This window comes from Diceros bicornis, chromosome 15 (genome assembly GCF_020826845.1).
Source record: "Diceros bicornis minor isolate mBicDic1 chromosome 15, mDicBic1.mat.cur, whole genome shotgun sequence".
In the NCBI taxonomy this organism is placed as follows: Eukaryota; Metazoa; Chordata; class Mammalia; order Perissodactyla; family Rhinocerotidae; genus Diceros; species Diceros bicornis.
The window spans coordinates 2,019,002-2,040,344 of record NC_080754.1 but is presented as its reverse complement, the minus strand read 5'-3'; the positions used below and the strand labels follow the sequence as shown (position 1 = coordinate 2,040,344).

The 21,343-nt window shown below is 38.3% G+C and overlaps 1 long non-coding RNA gene across 1 annotated transcript; it reads left to right on the top strand.

The window, feature by feature from the left end:
* Positions 1–559: 559 nt before the first annotated feature.
* Positions 560–20,260, top strand: LOC131414642 (uncharacterized). The gene is made up of 3 exons (XR_009222205.1): positions 560–692; positions 13,085–13,512; positions 18,683–20,260. It is a non-coding gene; the product is annotated as an uncharacterized LOC131414642 (long non-coding RNA).
* The last annotated feature ends 1,083 nt before the right edge of the window (positions 20,261–21,343 follow it).

Below are 21,343 nucleotides of genomic sequence, written 5' to 3'. Positions count from 1 at the left end.
TCTTGTGCTCGGAATGAAGCTGTCACCTAATATATCTATAGTCTTCCTATTGGCTAGAATCTAGTAGACTAATGTTTCACACTTCAACATTTCAAAAAAATCTTCCGTTGCCATTATATATGCATACATTCAATACATTTTTGCTATTGTTATGCATTAGCAGTTTTTATCTAACGAACATATGGAAAAGCATAAAAATAATCTCATTTTTAAATGTTACTTTGTAAGTAAACTCCTAAATAACTTTCAAAGAACTTTTTTCAGGTTTTAGTTTATCAAATTCATCATTATCATATTTCTGGTTAAAAACTCATTTGTTTAAATATTTTTATGAGTAGACTCCATTTTTATAACAGCTTTAGTTTTATAAAAAATTGAGAAGACAGTACAGAGTTCCCCGTATGCCTCCTCCCTCTACACACAGATTCCCCTATTATTAACACGTTACATTAGTATGTACATTTGTTACAATTAATGAACCAATACTGATATATTAATATTGTTAGCTAAAATCCATGGTTTACTCAGATTTCCTTAATTTTTATCCAATGTTGTTTTTTCTTCCAAGATTCCATCCAGGTTACCAGATTGCATTTGGTGGTCATGTCTCCTTAGGCTCCTCTTGGCTGGGATAGTTTCTGAGACGTTCCTGGTTTTCGATGACCTTGACAGTTTTGAGGAGTACTAGTCAGGTACGTTGTAAGATGCCCTCTATTGGAATGTGTCTGATGTTTCTCTCATGATTAGGCTGGGGTTGTGGGGTTTCGGGAGGAAGAGCACAGAGATGAAGTGTCATTTTTACTGCACTGTATCAACAGCGTGCACCACGAAGAGGGTCTATCACCCCGATCTTGACCACGACCACCTGGTTGCAGTGGTGTCTGTCAGGCGTTTCGCCTGTAATTTACTCTATTTTCCCCCTTCCACACTGTCTTCTTTGGAAGGAAGTCACTATGCACAGCCCACACTCAAGGTGTGGGGAGTTCTCTCATGCTCCTTTAGGGTGGAAACATTATTGTTTTTAAAGCACTTATTAAAAACTTACAACACACGAGCTTTTCCCATGTGCTTCAGAAAACCATATAAATTAGGATTTAAGATAAGGTGAACAAGGGCCAAAAAGAACAATTCTTTTGAGGCATTTAATTCCCTTCTCTCTATGCTTCACCTCAGTCTCTCAGGTCACTTCTTCCGGTCTCAATTTTCATCCGCAGCCCCCAGACTAATCCCCAGAGCAGATTTTCTCATTTTCAGCAATATTGATATTTTGGGCCAGGTAATTCTTTGCTGTGGGGGGAATGCCCTGTACATCGTAGGATGTTTATCAGTCTCCTGGCCTCTAGACGCCAGTAGTACCTCCTGTACACTTTGCCTCTGGCTGTGACCACCAAAAATGCCTCCAGACGTAGCCAAATTCCCACGGATGGCCAAATGGACCCAGCAGACAACCGCTGCCATAGATTATCATCCATCTTCTGAATTCGTGTCTAATTCTTTCACTTATACATTTAACAAATATATTCAATTGTCAATAAATATCCCAACCTACCGAAAATTTCCCTAGATTATTTATGCTCTGCAGCTATTTATCTGATTTAAAGCTCTCACTACCCTCTAGAAATGGAAGATCTGCCCTATGTCCCCATCTCCTGAAGAAAATATATTAAAAAGATTCTTCTGGTCCTTTACAACATCTTTCAATCAGTTTTATCTCTCCTTTATTTAAAAAAAAAAATCTCTCCAATTGAGGATCAAGTTATCTCACTATACTACTGTCATTCTACCTTCTAAGAGCTACTAATTTCCAAATCACTTCTTCAATTCGTTGAGGGGTTTGGCACCTGGCTCTCCACCTCAATTCCTGCTCGCTCTGACGGAACATCAACAACACAGATTACGTCTGACCAAGAACCCAAAATGCGGCAACCAAACTGCTGACTGGGCAGCTGCCTTCTCGTGTCACCACATCCATTCATTCACTTTCTCCTGCGAAGTCTCCTCTCTGTGTTTCTTTAAACTCATCTCCCCACATCCTCGTGTTTCAGGGCATCATCTCAAACTCTCTTACTGAAGGCTTTCAGCAGCGTCATTCCCAATCTTTGCCCCTAGCATCTATCCTCTCATTTACCCACTGCTACTTCTTCATTGTAATCCTTTAAGATTAGCTTGGTTTTTAACTACAGTGTTTTAAAAGTCTTCTATTGCTTCCCATTGCTGAAAAATGAGGCCTAACACATTGGTATAGTCACTCGATCTGGTCCTCATATAACTGTGAGCTCATCTTCTATGTGTGCTCTCCTTACGTATAGGAACTCCGCACTGCAGTTTTGTTTTTCCTGAGCTGCTTTTCAGTGTTTTGTGCTGTAATAACATGGTTTTGTTGCATAAGATAAAATCTCAGACTTCAGTATCCTATGACTTAAGTATTTATTTCTCACAGAAGAATTTGTGGGTTGACTCGGCAGCTCTACTCTAGGCTGCTGCTTTCTCAGGTCTGGTCTGCTCTGCAAATCCCAACCTTTCAACCCATGGCAGCCAAGGTATGTTCTTTCTATGGAGACGTTGAAACCATATGGGAGTCATTAAAAATACATGATGCCTTTAAAGACATAAGCACTATTGTTTCATCCCATATTTCGTTAGTCAAAGTAGGTCACAGGGTTGGGTCCATAGCCAAAGATTGGAGAAGTATCTAGTACCTAGGATGAGGCCATAGTCAGTGTATTCATCTGAAGGGGTGAGGAATCAGACCAAGAAAGTGCCATACACTTTCCTACCTCTGTTCCTCTCATATGCTGCTGTCTCTGCCTCAATTGTCTCTCATAACTACCTTTGTAATCTGGTAAACTCCTAATCATCATGCAACTTGCAGTTAAATATCGTTATCTGTGGGGCTCTTCCCTTTTCAAACAGGCAGACTAAATTTCCCCTTTTTCTTTGCTACCATAGTACCTTACACATTCTTCTTCTACAGCTGTTTTATTAAATCATTTAAGTGTAGAAAGACTTATTATCTATGTTCCTGACTCCTCCGCTGAGCTTGTAGAGGATCCTTTAGGTTAGGAGACAGATATTCCCTTTGCTGGGCCCGTGGTATGTACCCCACAAACTGTTGAAAGATTAGATGAATTTAACTCCATCTGAATGGCTGCACAAGATCCCTGCCCACCCCTAAGAGGTATAAAAATTATTACAGATAAGGAGGTAACAGGAAAAATAGAGAGGAACTACTTTTTTTCCCTACTACAAGACTGAAATTGATTGTAACTTTTAAGAATATAGAATGGCTATAGACTTGTTTTTAAACTGATCACCAGTCTCTGAGAAGAGCACACGTTGTACAAATGCAAAGAGAGAGGTTTTATAGTTGTGGAAGCTGCTCATATATAGAAAGGATATTGGACAGAAAGATGTGTTAAAACATAGGACAGGTGATTGTTGGAGCTCCTGACGAAAGCACACCCTGTCTTCATTACTCTGTAAGACAATTTCAACTCTTCTTGCTTACCTTTAGTCTTTATTTCACCTCCAAATAAAGTCAGAAAACAATCAAACAAAATCAAGGAGAAGCTCTGAAAAAGTAGCATTCAGCAGTTTTATTCCACATTTGTTAAAACAGAGAGCTGCTTCTAGATTGGTTTCCTTGGAAGGATGATGGTATCTGTGGTACCAGGGATAAGGGGTGGAAGTGAGACACGTGGTGCAACTGCACTTGTCACTGAGATAATCAACTGGCCTCTGACTGCGGAGAATGCTAGTTAGATTCATGGGGAAAGAACCAAACCAAAACACAAACTACTGATTTAGTATACTAGATAGATACATACCTTGGTTTCTACTTTTATTTTTAGACATAATTTAGTCTCATGCCTTAAAAATTTTACACTCAAATTAAGGTTATTTAAAAAGAGTAACCAAGCCTCCAGAGGTCCTCACTGGCAGTGATGGTATTAAGGAGTATATGAGGTACTTTAAGTAGATTCATTATTTTTACATCATTTTGTGCTATTGCTTTTCATAATAAGGCAACAAAAATTTCTTTCTGTTTTCAAGTTTTAAGTAATAAACCAAACAACATTTGCATCACATTAGCTGTTTTTCTTGAATATTGATTCAGTGACTATGACTAAATAGATTATAGTCAAGCTACAAATCTATCAGTAAGTGAAATCAATAAGAACCACAAAGTTACTGGATTTTTGGTTCTAAGTAATTCATAATGGAGCACAGATGACTAGTTGCTATTGTAAAGTATTATATTTACTCATTATAAGATACATATATCAGTTATCAATTTAGTCAAACTTTCATACATTATTTTCTTTTGTTACAAATGAGACCTGTTATGATCTTTCTCTCTTCCTCAAACCCATATATTTTATTCTTAATCTTCAACCTATTGTTTTCTAGACAAATTTTAGAATAAATGGGGAGCAAAGAATTTTTCCGAATAAAATGTTGAATAAAATTTGCAACTCATCCTAACTACCAAAAAATCCTATTTCCTAAGGCAAAGGAAGGATTGATACAAACCAGCAGCATTTGCTATCAGAGAAATTTGCTATCATAGTTACCTTGTGATCATCACTATGCTTCCACAGGCAAAATTGTCTAATTCAGCGACAACTGGCAGAAGAGCCTAAGATGTTGCACATTCAAATGTTAATGAAAAACAAGAGAGACACGTGGTGAATAAGACCATTACATTGGTCAACATCCTTGAAGTTTTACTGAACCTCATAGACAATTACTTTTCTATGAAATAAAAGATGTTGCTTTAAAGCAACTCAGTAGCTTTATATATATTACTTCAAATTTGTTATGGTTGAACAGCTTGAGAGGAAAAATGTCCTGTAATAGAAAAACCAATGCTGGCTATTTCTTCCTGATACATGTGATTTCTATAATGATAGTTGCTACTCTGGGTAGATCATTTTTATTCAAAGTTTATATAACTATACTTCTACACAAACTTAGCCAAGATTTTACACAGCGTATCTGTGTCAAATACCTGTAGTTCATTTGAGCATGTTACATGCATCTGATCAATTCATCAAAAAAGAAAAAAATAAAGGTTTTGTCATTACTGTTGCTTTAGATCTTCTGTTTGTTCTTTTCCTTTTTCCTTTCAGTGTTCCTATAAATATTTAGATTTAATTTTTAAAATGTTTACAACCGTTTTTTTTGAAATATCCCAGCATATATAGTTTAATCTTAGTATTTATCAACATTGGTAATGAATTAATACAACTGCCTAAGGGATAATTGAACACAATTTATCAAGAGTATATAAATATATTCCCAAGAAATAAAGTAATACCTTCTAATAATTTAGAGGACCATCATTCCAGATGTCCTTAAATTATATAGAAGTAAGCATTGAGAATGTGAGGTAGTTTGAAAGTACAGACTTTAGTAAATCAGAATAGTTCAAAGTATTTAGTCATGTAGGAGGTGATCTGATGCAGACCCTGCTGATAAATAAGCCTGCATTGTAAAAACACAAGGTAATCTTGTAAAGCACCTTTTTTTTTTTTGTGAGGAAGATCAACCCTGAGCTAACATCCATGCCAATCCTCATCTTTTTGCTGTGGGAGACGGGCCCTGAGCTAACATCTATTGCCAATCCTCCTCTTTTTTTTTTCCCTTTTTCTCCCCAAAGCCCCAGTAGATAGTTGTATGTCATAGTTGCACATCCTTCTGGTTGCTGTATGTGGGATGCCGCCTCAGCATGGCCGGAGAAGCAGTGTGTCTGTGCCCACCTGGGATCTGAACCCGGGCCGCCAGTAGAGGAGTGCGCACACTTAACCGCTAAGCCACGGGGCCGGCCCCTAAAGCATCTTTAATCCTAGGATTTCTGTCAATTGCCTCAATTAGGATCATGATGCTTCTGAGTGTAATAATGTATACTATAACTAGAATTACTCGGCTCTCTCTTGGCCTCAATCATGGCCATGTTTAGGACAAGTCACCAATTGGAGCAAGACTTAATTCTCACCATGAGGATAGCCAGGAGAAATGCTTCGTAAGACTGACCGTGCCAGAATTACCATCTTAAACAGTTCAGTCACTGGACTCAATGATTCCCTTCACTACTCTCTCCCCCCTAACTTAGAAAGTCTCTTCCCATCCTGACCAAATGCCCCTGATATAATATATAAGTGCTTTGAATTTACCCAATAGTTTTTTCTTTCATAGTACTTTTGCTAGACATTGTTGGTTAGATAATCTGAGAGCTAGCTATTTCCGTCATCTTCTCAAATGCAGTTCTTTAAATATTAAGGCAAAAACATAAGACTAAATATATTCTCATCTGAGTTGCAGCGAAGGTGGGCCATGATTCCAGTCCTGGCAGGTTAGATGGGCATGTAAGGGGAAGTCAACTTGAGAGGCTGATAGATATTTTTCTTACTCTCATTGATACATGAGATAAAAATCATATTTGCTTCTGGCACAACCCTATTCCTGCTTCTGAATATCTCCATCAGTCATCATACTAGGATCTGGAGAAGTCTACCTGCAACCACGGAATGAAAGATAATGGAGGAAAAGACAGAAATATGTAGAATCTTCGTGGTATTGTTAAGAGGCGGCATGAGTGCTTGGAACAGCCTACCTCCAAATTTCTTTTTATATCAGGAAAAGTCCTACCCTCCACCTTGTTGACACCCCTGTTACTTTGATTCACAAGCATTGCTACCTGTACACTGTTCTCAGGACCTATCAAAATTAAAACTATCTTTGTGTTTATCAAAATTAAGACCATCTCTGTAAGCATTTGGCTATTTTACTGAAACAGAATCGTGATTTCCACAAATTTCTAAGAAACTATAACCTAGTTCATTTCCATGAATCAATGTCTTCCTTGCGTATTTCACTTCTGTCACAAATTTTTATATATATACATAAAATATAGGTCATAGCAAGTCATTAGTATATAGAGAATAGCAAGTTAATATCAAAGTAGTATCAATATAAATTATATTTATTCAAAACACTTTCTTTTTATTAATAGTTTTATATATATAAAAAATAGATATATGTTTCTCCTCTAAAGAAATTGATCAACATAAATATAAGCACAACTGTTTAGAAGCCCCTGGCATGTTTTATAATTGTATTGTTAATATTAAAATACTCAATAAATCCTCAAATGCTTGATGTAGAGCTTATTGATCTAGTCCTTATTCAACTATCACTAATATATTTTCTTGGCCCATAGTGATGTACAAATTATGTCTTTTTAAAAAGAATAATAGTTTTTACCATGCAGGAATGACCTTCTTCATTTCTGTCAGTTGTTGTCTGGATTAGGCAGACAATATAGTGAAGCAGTTCCAAAGCGTGAATTGGAATAATCTAGATGCTTAGTTTAAGTTCCAAAAAAATAAAATTTTCACTTAAAATTTAAAAAAACAGGAACGTATATTCGTTTAGGACATTTATTCTTTTCAAAAGGCTTTCACATGTATTACTTCCTTGAGTCTAAGAACAATTTTATGTTTGTTTAAAATATCAACTCTGTTTCGTAGGCGAGGAAATTGGGACTCAGGGATGCTGAGTAATTGCTAGAGCTCATCTGGTTAGCAAGGGGCAGATCACACCTGAATTCAGAACTTCGGACGCCTAGCCCTGTGATCTTCTGAAGGCAAACGTTTTGTCAAGAAATTATCTGTGAAGTTTTCAAGCTTTTCTCCTTGTCTTTGACTTTGAGCACTTTTGCTCTGACGTGTCTGTTTGTGACTCTCCTTGTGTTTATCTTACCGGAGTTTGTTGAGCTTCCTCGATGTGAATGTTGTCATTTTTCACTAAATTGGTGGATTTTTCAGCCATTATTTTTTCAAGTTTTTTCCCCCTGCTGCCTCCTTTCCTTCCAGTGGTCACATTATGCGTATGTTGGTGTTCTCAATGGTGTCTCCTGTTTCTCTGAGACTCTCTCTCTTCCTTGGCTTGCATAATTTCCGTGAATCTATCTTGCCGTACATTTGTTCTCTCTTCCGCCAATTGAGACTTACTCTGTAGCCTCTCTAGTGAATCTTATATTTCAGTTATTGTAACTTTTCAACTCCACAATTTTCATTTGGTTCTTTTTTATAATTCTTGCCTCTTTATTGATATTTTCTATTTAATGCAGCATTGTCAGCGTACCTCCCTTTGTTTCATTGATCATGCTTTCCTTCAGTTCTGTGAACATATTTATGATTACTTTAAAATATTTTTCTGATAAACTGACATCTGGTCTCTCTCACAGGCAGTTTCTGTTGGCTGCTGTTTTTTCAGTTTATGGGTCGTACTTTGCATGTCTTACAATTTTCTTTTATTGGGAACTGAACATTTTAGATATATTATCACATCTCCAGGTACTGGTGTCTCTCCCCTCTGGGGTTATTATTTTTATTCACTTGCTTATTTGTTTAGTGACTGACTGGATTACTTTAGTGAAATCAATTCCAGCCCTTGTGCCCCCTACCACATGGTGTTCGGGCTCTGATACTGTTCCTCAGGGAGCTGTGCACTGGGTGTGTCAGCAGTCACCCTGCGATGCTGCAGGTGGCTTTGTTCCGACTCTTGCTCTCTCTTCCTGGCCACACACAGGTGTTAAACCCCACTAATTGCTGATTGTTTTCAACAATGCATTAGGGCATGTGTTGTTCTACACACAATCCAATGAAATTCTGGCTTCTTTGAAGGAAGTTTCTGAGGTTAATGTTTGATTTTTCTTCTGACCCCAAGAGAGCTCCTCCCATTTGTCTTACTCCCTGAAATATATTCTTAAAACTGTCCCACCTACAGTTCTGCCTGTATCTTGAATCTCCTGTCAATTACCTTTCACCATAACCTCCACTGTTTTTAAGGGGACCTTTAGGATTGAACTTCTTCACTTTCTGTTACCTATGAAGTCAGTTCTTTTGGGAAGAGATCAGGAGCCTTTGTGTTTTAGGGCCTGTTTCTCCTCCAGGGAAAATCTCTGAGCCAGAGCTCCATAGCTGCGGATGGGGACAATGGTAACTTCTCTCTGAGGGACACCCTGCTCTAGGAGCTGAGCCACGGAGTTGGGGGAGCAGGACGCCGAGTCCTCTAGGTTTGTCTCTCCTGGATGAAACAACCACCTCAGGAGCCAGGGCACTGATTGGGGCCCCAGTGTTCTCAGCACCCCACCCACAAAGAGGAGCCTCGGATCCACGAGTGTCCCCCAAAACTGCACTCCCCCAGGACTTAGCTTCAGTAAGACAGCTGAGGGTAGGGTGGGAATGCTGACACCCTGCTCTCCCTGGGAGAAAGTCCTGCGTGTGGGTGCTGGGGATAGAGGGAGCCTGTGCTCTGGCTGCAACAGCCTGGAGCAGTGTTTCCAAGTAGGTGAGTTGGGAGGAGGGTGAGGGGAGCACTCTTGGTTCAAATACCAGAGTCATGCCTTTCTTACCAAATTTTAATGGATATCCTTGAATAGATATTTCTTCATTTGTGGATTACCCTTAGGACCATTACCAGAGGCTTTAACTGGTTGTATTTTTTTTAGTTTTCACCAGTTTCACTGAGAAGTGGGTCAACGGCACTCCTCACACTGTAATGCCTGAAGTTGGTCCTCTCTACCATAAATGTGATGTTTATTTGTAGATAGGGCTAAAGTGAGATGAGAATTACTAATTTGATTAGAGGTTAAAAAAAAAAGCAGTGTAATGAGTCAGAGTTTTGCTTATAGTTCTGGTGTGAATAATGATGTAATTTGTTAACTTAGATATGCTTTTTTGCTTTTGGTGCAAGTGAAAAATATGTGAAAATAGAAATAGAGTTTAGATCTCTGATTATAAATATAAATATGCAAATGTCAAGCTATTTGTGGAAATTTAAATATCCTGTAATTTTTTTGACAGAGAATGGTGACTAAGGTAGGACAAATCAGTTTAAATAAAAGAAATGATCCTAAATGACAATAAATGTGAAAATCAGGTTTTTTATGTATAAATTTGATATTTTTCTTTCTTTCTCTACACTTCTACCAATTTTTTTTATCTTTAACTATACTAACTACAATACTTAAGTGCAAGCACCAGAATAAATTATTTTAAGGTCACATTCAGATTTTGGGAAAAATATGTTTTTGTATAGATATTAAATCTATTCTGTTAAATGTCTAAAAGAGGCTTCTCTTTTGAATAAATAAAAGCAACAAAAACTCAGAGTAATTTCTTAAAAATTATTCAAGAGAACAATAGGATCTGATTTTCTTACAATTTTCAGCCGTATTTTAGATTGCTAACGTAAACATGTTCTAAACAATTCTATTATAAGAATTGCTAAAAGAGAAACAACAGGCCCAAAATGGAGTCCCTTGTGCTAAGCCCACATCACCCAACCAAGACTTAATACCTCACCTAACTGCAGTGTCAGCTTCTCCAGGGCTGTGATCTTTAACCAGTCAACGTGGAATTACCTGGTCAGCACCCTTGAGGTCATTTGCCCGACAGACCCTTACCTTCCCCCAAGGAAGGTGACATTGTTTGAGATAATCCACTCTTTGCTAGAATAATTTCCTTGCCTCACCTCTGTCGGTCCATAAACAATCTTCCATTCTGTACAGCTCCTTGAAGCATTTTTCTGTTTGTGAGATGGAATGCTGTCTGGTTCATGAATCATTGAAGAAAGCCAATTAGATCTTCAAATTTGCTCAGTTAAATTTTGTTTTTTAACAGAGTGAATTATAAAAATATTATTCTATAAGTTATTTTTTCTATCCTAGTTAACTTTTTATTTGAAAACCAACTGGAAATATTGTGTGGGGGATCAGAATTGGCCACCCCAAAATGTATCTCTTTGGCATGAGGATTATTTTTGGCTACTGAGGATTATTACTTTTAAAAACTGCAGACATGATAGGCCAGCCTGGCGGCATAGTGTTTAGGTTCACACACTCTGCTTTGGCTGCCTGGGCTTTGCGTGTTCATATCCTGGGCAGGGACTGACGCACCACTCATCAAGCCACGCTGTGGCAGGCGTCCCACATACAAAAGAGAGGAAGATTGGCACAGATGTTAGCTCAACGACAATCTTCTTCAGCAAAAAGAGGAAGATTGGCAATAGGTGTTAGCTCAGGGCCAATCTTCCTCACCAAAAAACAAACAAACAAACAAAATACAGACATGGGAGAAGCTCTGAAAAGTAGAATTTACCCTCTGTAAGAGACATTTACATTTGTAAGGAAAATCTCCATCTGTAAAGGTGTCTCCCTCTCTGCACCAGGAAGAAGGGGGTGTGACTTTATCTCTAGAAACTTATCAATGCTGAAGGCAAGGACTTAAAGCTGTGCAATAACCTTACTCTTATTTACTGTGCTTTTGTGGTAATCTCTTATAACTGACTCCCCCCACCTCGACATCCTCCTTTGTCTTTAGCTGAAGATGGTACTTAAGATGAGAGACCCCGCCATCTTGGCGAGTTGCTTTGTTTTCCCGGGTCTCTTCCATGTATACATGTTATAAAGCTTTGTTTGACTTTCTCCTGTTATTCTATCTCATGTCGATTTAATTCACACACCGGCCAGACGGACCCAGAGGGGAGAGGATTTGTCTTCCCCACCTACAACTGCATAAGAAATTAATTGTAAAAATAAATAATAAGTGTATAGATATTACTGTTTATAAAGCATTTTATTTGTATAATCTTATTTAAGTTTACCAAATCACATAAGAGTGATATTATTAAGACATTATTTTTTTATTTAGTTCCCACAAGATGCTTACTATCATTCATGCAAGTAACAGGTAACTGAGCAAATTTTTCTGAAAGAAATAATATGCTAGGCTCCTGGGAAAAAACATTTTAGAATAATATATTTCCCTCCCTAAAAGGAGCCATTAGTAACTAGATGGGATATATGTACACGCAAGTACCAAATAGTCTTCTAACTATCTAACATTCTAACTGCTTCCAAAAGGTAACCCAACATGTTGTTTTACCACTCAGAGAATGGGAAAATAAGTAACAATTTAGATAAAAATACAAGTACTATGCTTGTGGGAACATAGCACTTTGAAACTGAACAGTTCTACATGGAATTTAAACGGATATTTTCCCACTTTGATTCTACCTAATTATTATAGAGCCAAAAATACGTCAGTGTGAACCAAATATGTCTGACATCAAGTAAAGAATTTTATTTCCAATTCTCTGATATTAAATTCCCGCTTTCTGTCCAGAATCAGTAGACGTTTAAAAAAAAATTATTTCCTTTTGAAATCCAGTACAAGTACCATGTCAGTCACACTTTTTTAGACTATATTAAATTAGCAGTTTTGTTTATTTGATAGAATTGCCTCCCACAGTTATAAATTTTAAGAAAAAACACTCTAGTAGATTATTTGTTTGAGAATCTAAAAGAGAGCAGAATGAGTCTTTATATGAAATCAGCGGCAAATGGAGGTGTGTATAAAATAAAACACATAAATAGAAAAACATATAATTCATTGAACAAGTACATTGAATGTGTGTAAGGTACCAGTCTAATATGCCTCTGTTCATTAATTGTTACTCTCATTTCGATACATTTTGGAAATTTTTATGCAACTTGGTGCTTTAGTTTGCTCCAATGAGATCTCTGAGTTCAAGCAGTATTTGACCTCTAACCCTAATTTCCTCCTTTGCTGCATCAACCTCTGCTTCAGGGATAGTGTACTCCAGGGTCTAACGTAGGCTGAATTCAGGAAGAAAATAATGACTCAAACCATGAGGCTTTTCTCTTTAGCCTTAAAAATAAAATACTGGCTAACATTTAAATGGCTGTTTCCATGTTCCAACCCCTGTTCTAATAGTCTCACAGACTAACTTGTTTAATGAGCGCAGCCAGCCCTATGCTGTGGGTCCCCATTACCCCCACTACAAAGGAGATGTCATGTAACTTTCCCAAAGTCACAGGGATGGAGTCACAGAGCCCAGTCAGTCTGGCTGCAGAGTCCTGCTTTTCCTTTTTCGGTGCACAGCCTGTGACCCGTGACACATGATTCTACGATTCTGGATGCCTTCACTGCTTATCATTTTGGAAGCCAGGCTGATCTTTTCATGAATCGACTTCCCATTTTGTATTTGGCAGGTATTCAACAAGAAGGGGAGAGGAGCTTCTCTAGTCTCACCAACTGCAGCCTCACTCTTCCTGTGTAATTTCTAAATAGGAGGTAGAGCAAATATTCTGGACTGTTCTCATGGAAGCTCACGGGAATCATGATTATTTCTGTGAACTCACCAGCATGGCCACTTCGTTGGACTTGGGACTTCCTTTATTCCTCAAGTTGGCCACCATCGTCATGAGAAGAGCCCTTCTGACCACCTGCTCTGCTTTCACCTCAGTCCAAGCCACCACCGTCTTGGGCCTGTATTCATGTTGTGAGAGCCTCCCACTCCTCTCAGCTTCCCCCTTAGTCTCTCCTCGTCTCTAGCCACACCTTTGCCAAAGTAACCCTGTCAAGGCCAATGGTGTCATCCCTGCTCAAAACTCCACAGTGAGTCTGCACATAATTTAAGGTAAAAATCTGTCCCTCTCCTCCTCCCTTTTCCTCTCCTGTATCCTCCCCGCCGTTGGCCTCTTTACTGTTCCCTCCTGCGTGTCAGGCCAGCTCAGAATCAGGGCATTTGTTCCTGGCTCTTCCGTCTTGAATGTCCTTCTCTCCAATGTCCACTTATTTCACTCCCTCTTTTACTTCAGGTCTTAAAGTGTGTCCCCAGCAATGCCTTCCCTCTCCATCTCTGTCTAAAACATTACATCCTCATGACTGTAATTTCTGTCTCCCTTCCTGCTTTATTTTTTCTTTAGGAAACATCAATATCTGATACACCATATTTTTTTATCTATCTTTCTTCCTTACGTGTGATGTCCATTTTTTCCATAGCTGGAGACTCAGCACGAAAAACAAAGACTGTCATAGAGTAAGAGCTTAAAAAAAGACTTGCTGACTGAATGAAGGATGACCTGTCAGAGAGGCATGAGACTGAATTGAGTGGACATACTCTAAGGCAGTGTATTTCAAATCAATTTGAAAAAATCAGTTTTACCCATTCAGGCACAAAAAGTCAGACTAACTGTTTAATTCTTTATTAACTTTTTCTTGTAATTATTTGGCTGTTATACTGCTGCTGGAGTTGGTTGGTCCAGGGGAGCACACAGGAACTGTGAGATGTGCTCATACACCTTCGCTGTCCCATCTTGGCCCCGATCCCTCCTTTCTAACTCTGCTTATCGAGTTTGCACAAGTAGTCCAAATTCCAGACTGCACGTAAGAAAAAAATGGTTACTTCCTTCACCCTATAGAAACCCCTTTAAGAAAGGTCTACTCAATGATTCTCTAATTATTTCTTTTTACCCTGCATCTAGTGTTCCTGTCATACTCCAAGCCCCCCACCACCCAAAAAGAAACAAAAGACAAAACAGAACGGAACGCAGTGGATCTTTCTGTTTTCCATGTACACCATACTTTCTCCTGGCTTCACAACTCTGGATGTGTCCTTCCTCTCTCGTCTCCCAACCTTCCTGCTAACTCTTCCCTCTCACCTTGGAGACCCTGTTGGATTTGTTGACCACTAGACAACTTAACAGCTAGTCCAGGGTCTGGAAAGTGGTAGATGATTAATATTTGGTACTGATAGCCTTCAACGCATACCTCTGGCCTCTGGAGGACTTAGGTTATGAGGTCATTATGTTTTTTTGTGCGCTCATCATGGTTGTAGAAAACATTTGCAGACATGGATTGTGACTTCCTAAACTTGCAACTTTTGAAAACAGTAATTTTTTTTTTTAACAACACTCCTGGCTTACACTTTGTGATCAGTAAATATCAGCTAAGTGAAAGAACAAATGTTAGAATCACATGCAAAAACCAGAAATGACGAATGTGAAAGAGTATCTATTTTCCTACAGGATAGAGCTTTAAAACAACTTCAGATTGTGACAGGAAATTGATTATCAGGATGCCTAAAAAAAGCCATTCCAATAACAGAGGTATTTTTACGTAAAAATATCACCTAGTATGAGCATGTGTGACTTTCCAAAAAGTGACTGATTATCTGCATATTGAGCACAAAAGAGGAAGGGAAAAGTGGAATAAATACAGCAAAACAGAGGGATGAGGAAAGAAAAACTTAAAAAGTTAAAAAATTGGAATACATTAAAATCTTAAAATGAAAGAAAAAGATTATGGGGTTTGAGACCAAGAACCTAATGTATAGGGTTTGACATAAGGGGGTTATGACAATGGTTCATTTGAGGAGGAACTGAAAAAAAATCCCTGTCCATTTTTCTTTGTTTAAAAACAAAAAGTAAAGTCGAGTTGACTATTTTCTTTTAGCATAATTCTTGGCTTCAATAAAACCAAAAGTTTGTCAAAATTACTTTATATTTTTGAGACTGAAAGTTACAATTTTAATTATTTTACCTACAAAAATAAGAAAAGCACTATTCTTTTAGACAAAGACTAAGCTTTATGAATATTATGCTTAATTCATCAATATTCATAGCATTAATGCGTAAAACTCAACCCTCAGCTCATTTTCCATGAGGTGTTATGTGCATTGCAGAAATTCTTTAGTGTGTAGAGGAAGCATTTTTCATTGTGTAGCTTCTCAATTATATCAAGTCATAGGAATGTCAGAACTATAATTTTATATAACAATCTTTGAGTAAAACTGAATTCAAGCTCAGATATGCTTCCCACAAATATTTTAAGCCATCAAAATCAAGTGTTCCTCCCTAATCCTATCATCTTTCTGTTCAACATATTACCAAACACAACATTTAATTCACTTTTATGATGAAATCTAAGAATCTTCATTAGGAATCCAGGGCTTTTATTAAATATATTTTACATGCTAAGGCTGGCGGAGGAACTATGGATATAGACAAAAATTGATTAAATCCTTGACTTCCAAGATCTCAATCATGATTAAAAGAAGAAATATGTAGACATATAAATTGTAATATAGCTGGTATGTATAAAACTGTGGTAAAGCTCTTACGAGATGGAGGAGCCTAAAGGTGACCCTGTGTAAGTAAGACGGGAAGATCTTTGGAGAGGAAGTCATGATTACATTGTTCTTCAGCAATATTAGTTATTTTTCTATTATTCAGTGGCAGGGAGAAAGGGAGGTTCTAGACAAAGAATTGTTCAAAACCACTGAATAAGGAAGGATAAATGTGGAGACTGGTTCAGGTGCAGTGTGGCTGAATCTAAGGTGTGGGGGTGGTTGCGGAGGGAAAAGATGCCTTGAAGATACATCAGAGGAAACTCTGAGGGGGTCTGAGTGTGTGGAGCTCAGCTGAGATGGGAGTCAGGGAGCTGAGCTGTCAGGTGTCTGAGAGGCTGGGTAAAGGATTAAAGCAACAAGCCCAAAATGGAAGAGTTAAGCCTTTCATCACTTACTAGCAATCGTGTGAGCAAGAGCTAACCCAGAGAAAGCATGGACTCCCTCTTTTCTGCTTTCCCCCTGGAGCGGTGCACAGGTCAAAGGTCGGGTGGATAAGAGCAGACATGGGTGGGGGTCCTCTCACTGTTAAGGGGGCCCCAACAAAAGGCTTTAGCAGTTTTATGGACCCTAAAGTCAGGGGAGAGGTGAGGGGAAGGGCTTGGAGTAGAAAAGTACTGGGTGTTGAGTCAGAGTGGAGAAAGGTGCTTCAGGGTTTCCCTCTCCTCCCCCCATAAGGAGCCTCCTCAGAGGTTCCTGGAAACAAAGGGATCAGCGATGAAGGCACCTGGGCTCAGAGTGCAACCCTGCAAAGAGCAGGACCAGCCAGGGGCCCAAGTCCTTGACTACAACTCCCTCTAGGCTCTAGGGACTGCAATGCTTTGCTCTGTCCCAGGCCTGCGGTGTGTGAGTGTGAGTGTATATGGGTGCACATGTGTATGAATGTGTGTGTGTGGTGGAGGTGGGCAGCTTTCTCTTGTGAGGCCTGCCAGGTAAGGCCTTTGTAATTACCTATGTTTGGGCCTGAAATATCCCACAGAGGCTTGTAACCAGGAGCTGGACTCCTCACCACAGTGAGGGCAGTGTCCACATTATGATGCAGACAGCGGGGAAGCTGGAACAATTCTGAAGCATAGGAGCTGCATGACTAGATAAAAGTTTCAGGAAAACCACCCTTATGACCATGTGAGAATGGACTAGGTGGGGAGTGTTGTAGACAAGAAGAATCCTTAGGCAGACTATCTCAATAGTTCAAGACGCACTTTTAAATCTAGGGAAGACCCTTTGTCTAACTAAGAAAGGCCCCTCCCCCAGAGCAGTTTTGAAGGCACCTATCAGTCATTAAGTCTAGACCTGAGGATTCTAAGCCACTCTTCTTTCAACTCCTTCTCATGAAACAGCAGGGTGCTTAGAATTACGTACTGGGTTTGCTTCTTTGCCCACATCCATACTTGTTGCTGCCTCTCTTTTCCAATAATTGATGGTTGAGAAGTGAGAATTGGGGTCCAGAGTCCTCGTGTATTTATTAAAGATTCCTATTTGATATTCTTTCTTTGACCGCCCAGAGCCGCTTTCAATATCGGACATGGAGATAGTAGAATCAGCGGAGTTTTGTATAATAGTAGAGCTCTGAGATCCACTGCACAGCCGGCTTTCTAGATATTTGTTTCTGCAGTTGAAACAATTAAAAGTATTTGGATCAGGATTTTGTATTTATTTTAAAAAGTAGCAATGTTAAAAATGCTACAACCTAATTGAGGATGAATCAGTGTTTAATCATGAGTTGATATATTTATACAGGTATTCATATTTGAAGAAATATTAGTGACTAGTAGTAGTCTAAAAGCATATCATATGATTTTGGAGTTGCTATGGTAACATGTTTTCTTGGAAAATCCAATAGATGTGTGGAAACCTGCAGTTGCTTATCAGCTATTGGAGAAATAGCATTGCATCCTATTTTTTTACAGGTCTGTTTATTCACTGACTTTATTATAAACTGTCGTACATTTTCGGTATGAAGTATGTTCAGTTAGCATCAATTGAAAGGAAAGTGCAAAGCATTAATAATTAATGTCAGTAAAAAGTAATATTAGAAAATCTTATTTCTCCTGGTTATCTACAAAATATCCGTTAAAATATTTTTACATGAATAAGTCTGAAAAAATAGAAACTATGCTATATACAATTTTTTTTTTTCACAAAGACAGAAAGCTATTCTCTGACTGCAGTTATTATCGGGTTACACTGTGGAGTAGCAAGGACAAGTATGAAGTTTGGGCTACAACAGCTAGCTTTTGCAGCATAACAAAGTATCCCAAAATTTAGTGGCTTAAAACAGCAGTCATTTATTAGCTCATGGTCCTCTGGTTTGTGAATTTGGTCTGAGCTTCGCTGGGTCATTCCTCTGCTGGCCTTGCCCAGCTCACTCATGCAGCTGTAGTTAGCTGCGGGTCTGCTAGGGGCTCAGTGGTGCTGGATGGCCTCACTCACGTGTCTTATCGATGCCTTGAGCCACTTCACATGGTGCTTGCATTTCCAAAACCACAAGAGAGGGCAAGCCCTGTGCCCAAACACTCTTCAGGTTTATCCCTGCATCACGTTTGATGTGGTCTCATTGGCCAAAGTAGGTCACATAGTCAATCGCAGAGTCTGTGGGAAGAAATGCCCAGAGCGAAGATGCAAGAAGGAGGAATGTGATGGCCATCTTGCAAACTATTTGTCTTATTTCACTCCCCAGCTGCACTAATTCACATCTCTTTCGTGGGGAAAATGAACTCACCCTCCTCCAAAAGTTGAGTCTCCTGATTTCATCATCTAAATCAAGTCCAGATGCAGATAAGATTTCTCGGACGATACTCTTCAGTGAGCTTTTCTGGTGTGGCTGCACTTCACATGGTGGCCAGTTTCAAACAATTTCAACACAGGGCAAGCCGCAATGTACAAGAACTTTCAGATTTCTGCTTATGTTGTGTTTGCTAAAGGCCTATTGCCCAAAGAAATCACATGACCAAACCCAGAGTCGGTGTAGGAGATGACTCTCCAAAAATGAGGATGAAAGGGTGAGATATTGTGACAATTTTACAGACTATTTGCCACAGTGAAGGAGGAGGAAGTAGTGGAAATTGATTGAGTAAAGCCATGATCTTGGGAGACTGTATTGTAAGGATCTTATATGTGTCATCATTTTAAGGCATTAAGACATTTTTGTACACTTCATTTTCTATAAGTGGCATTAAAGAATAAAGAAGTAAAATTTATGTTTTCCAAGAGGAATTTGTAGATGAGAAAATAATGCTCCTTTTTCGGTATTATGTGATGATTTATGTTCTTTGAGTATTCCTTCTTCTCTTGCTTGCTGGCTCCTCATGTCATCGCAGAGCACCAGTGACACCATGTATTCCATATTTTAGGGCCCATGAAAATTCCCCAAATAGCTTCATCTGGCATACCCATCTTGTTATAGTCCCAGCACAGACCTTGAGTTTCTTTACTGACATTCTAGCAGCGGGAGCAAAATCAGTGCAGCATTTGCCTAAGTAAAATGAAAAGACAACCTAAGAAGCGGGAGAAAACATTTGCAAACCATATATCAGACAAGGAGTTAATATCCAAAATATATAAGGAACTCTTACAAATCAATTGCAAAATACACAAATAATCCAGTTAAAAAATGGGCAGAGGACCTGAATAGACATTTTTCCAAAGAAGGAAGACATGTGGCCAGTAGGTACATGAAATGATGCTCAACATCACTAGTCATCAGGGAAATAAAAATCAAAACTACAATGAGATATCACTTCAAACTTGACAAAATGGCTATTATAAAAAAGACAAGATATAACAAGCGTTGGTGAGAATGTGGAGAAAAGGGAACCCTAGTGCACCTTTGGTGGGAATGTAGATTGGTGCAGCCACTGTGGAAAACAGTGTGGTGGTTCCTCAAAAACTTAAAAATGGAGCTACCATATGATCCAGCAATTCTACGTCTGAGTATATATCTGAAGGAAATGAAATCACTATCTCAAAGAGACATCTGCACCCTCATGTTCATTGAGGCATTATTTACATTAACCAAGACATTGAAACAACCTATGTGTCTATCAGTGGAGAAATGGATAAAGAGGTGGTATGCATATACACAACAGAATATCATTCAGCCATAAAAAGAAGGGAATCCTTCCATTTGCAACAGCATGGATGGACCTTGAGGGCATTATGCTAAGTGAAATAAGTCAGACAGACAAAGATAAATATGCTATGATCTCATTTATATGTGGAATCTAAAAATACCAAACTCACAGATACTGAGAACAGATTGGTGGTTGCTAGAGGCAGAGGTTGGGGGGTGGGCAAAATGGGTGAAGGGGGTCAAAAAGTACATACTTCCAGTTATAAGATAAATAAGGCCTGGGGATCTAATATACAGCATGGTGACTATAATTAATAATACTGTATTGTATATTTGAAAGTTGCTGAGAGAGTAGATCCTAAAAGGTCTTATCACAAGAAAAAAAACGTTAACTGTGTGGTAATGGATGTTAACTAGACTTATTGTGGTGAGCATTTTGCAATATACCCATATATTGAATCATGTTGTACACCTGAAACTAATATAATGTTATATGTCAAAAAATCTCAAAAAAAAGATATAAGAATGGTCAAGAAGCATATGAAAAGGTGTTCAACATTATTAGTCACCAGGAAACCGCAATGACATACTATTCTATACCCACTAGAACAGCAAAAAAAAGAAAGAAACAAGGATTATAAATAAACTTTCACAATTTTGAGAAAATATATGTAGCAGAAATTTACATCAAACATTATATTTTTCAAATAGTAGAATCATTCTGATTAAAGTCAAGAATAATAAAAAGATGACACTCTTTTTACTAAGATTCATGATGATGGCAGAGGTCCTAATAGATATATTAAGGAAAGGAAAAGAAAAGTGAAGTATAAACATTGGAAAGAGAGAGTTAAAATTCTCATTATTTTCAAACGATGTACTTTCTATAGAAAACTCAATACAATCAACGAACAATGTGATTTAAGACAGTCTAGCAGAGTGGCCAGAAACAAGATCAAAATAAGAAAATCAATAGTGTTTCTATACAGGAGTAACCAATTAGAAGATGTAATATAGTAGAGATCCCAAACCAATTGAGACAAAAATTACATAAAATCTAGTAATATGCCTAACAAGAAATGAATAAGGCCTTTATGGGAAAAATTATTAAATGCTATTGCAGGGAATAAAGGTAGTCCTGAACATAAAGCAAACATAAACCAATTTAGTAGATACAAAACTCTCTATATATACATATTTTTGCTGAGGAAGTTTCGCCCTATGCTAACACCTGCTGCTGATCTTCCTCCCCTTTTTGTTTGAGGAAGA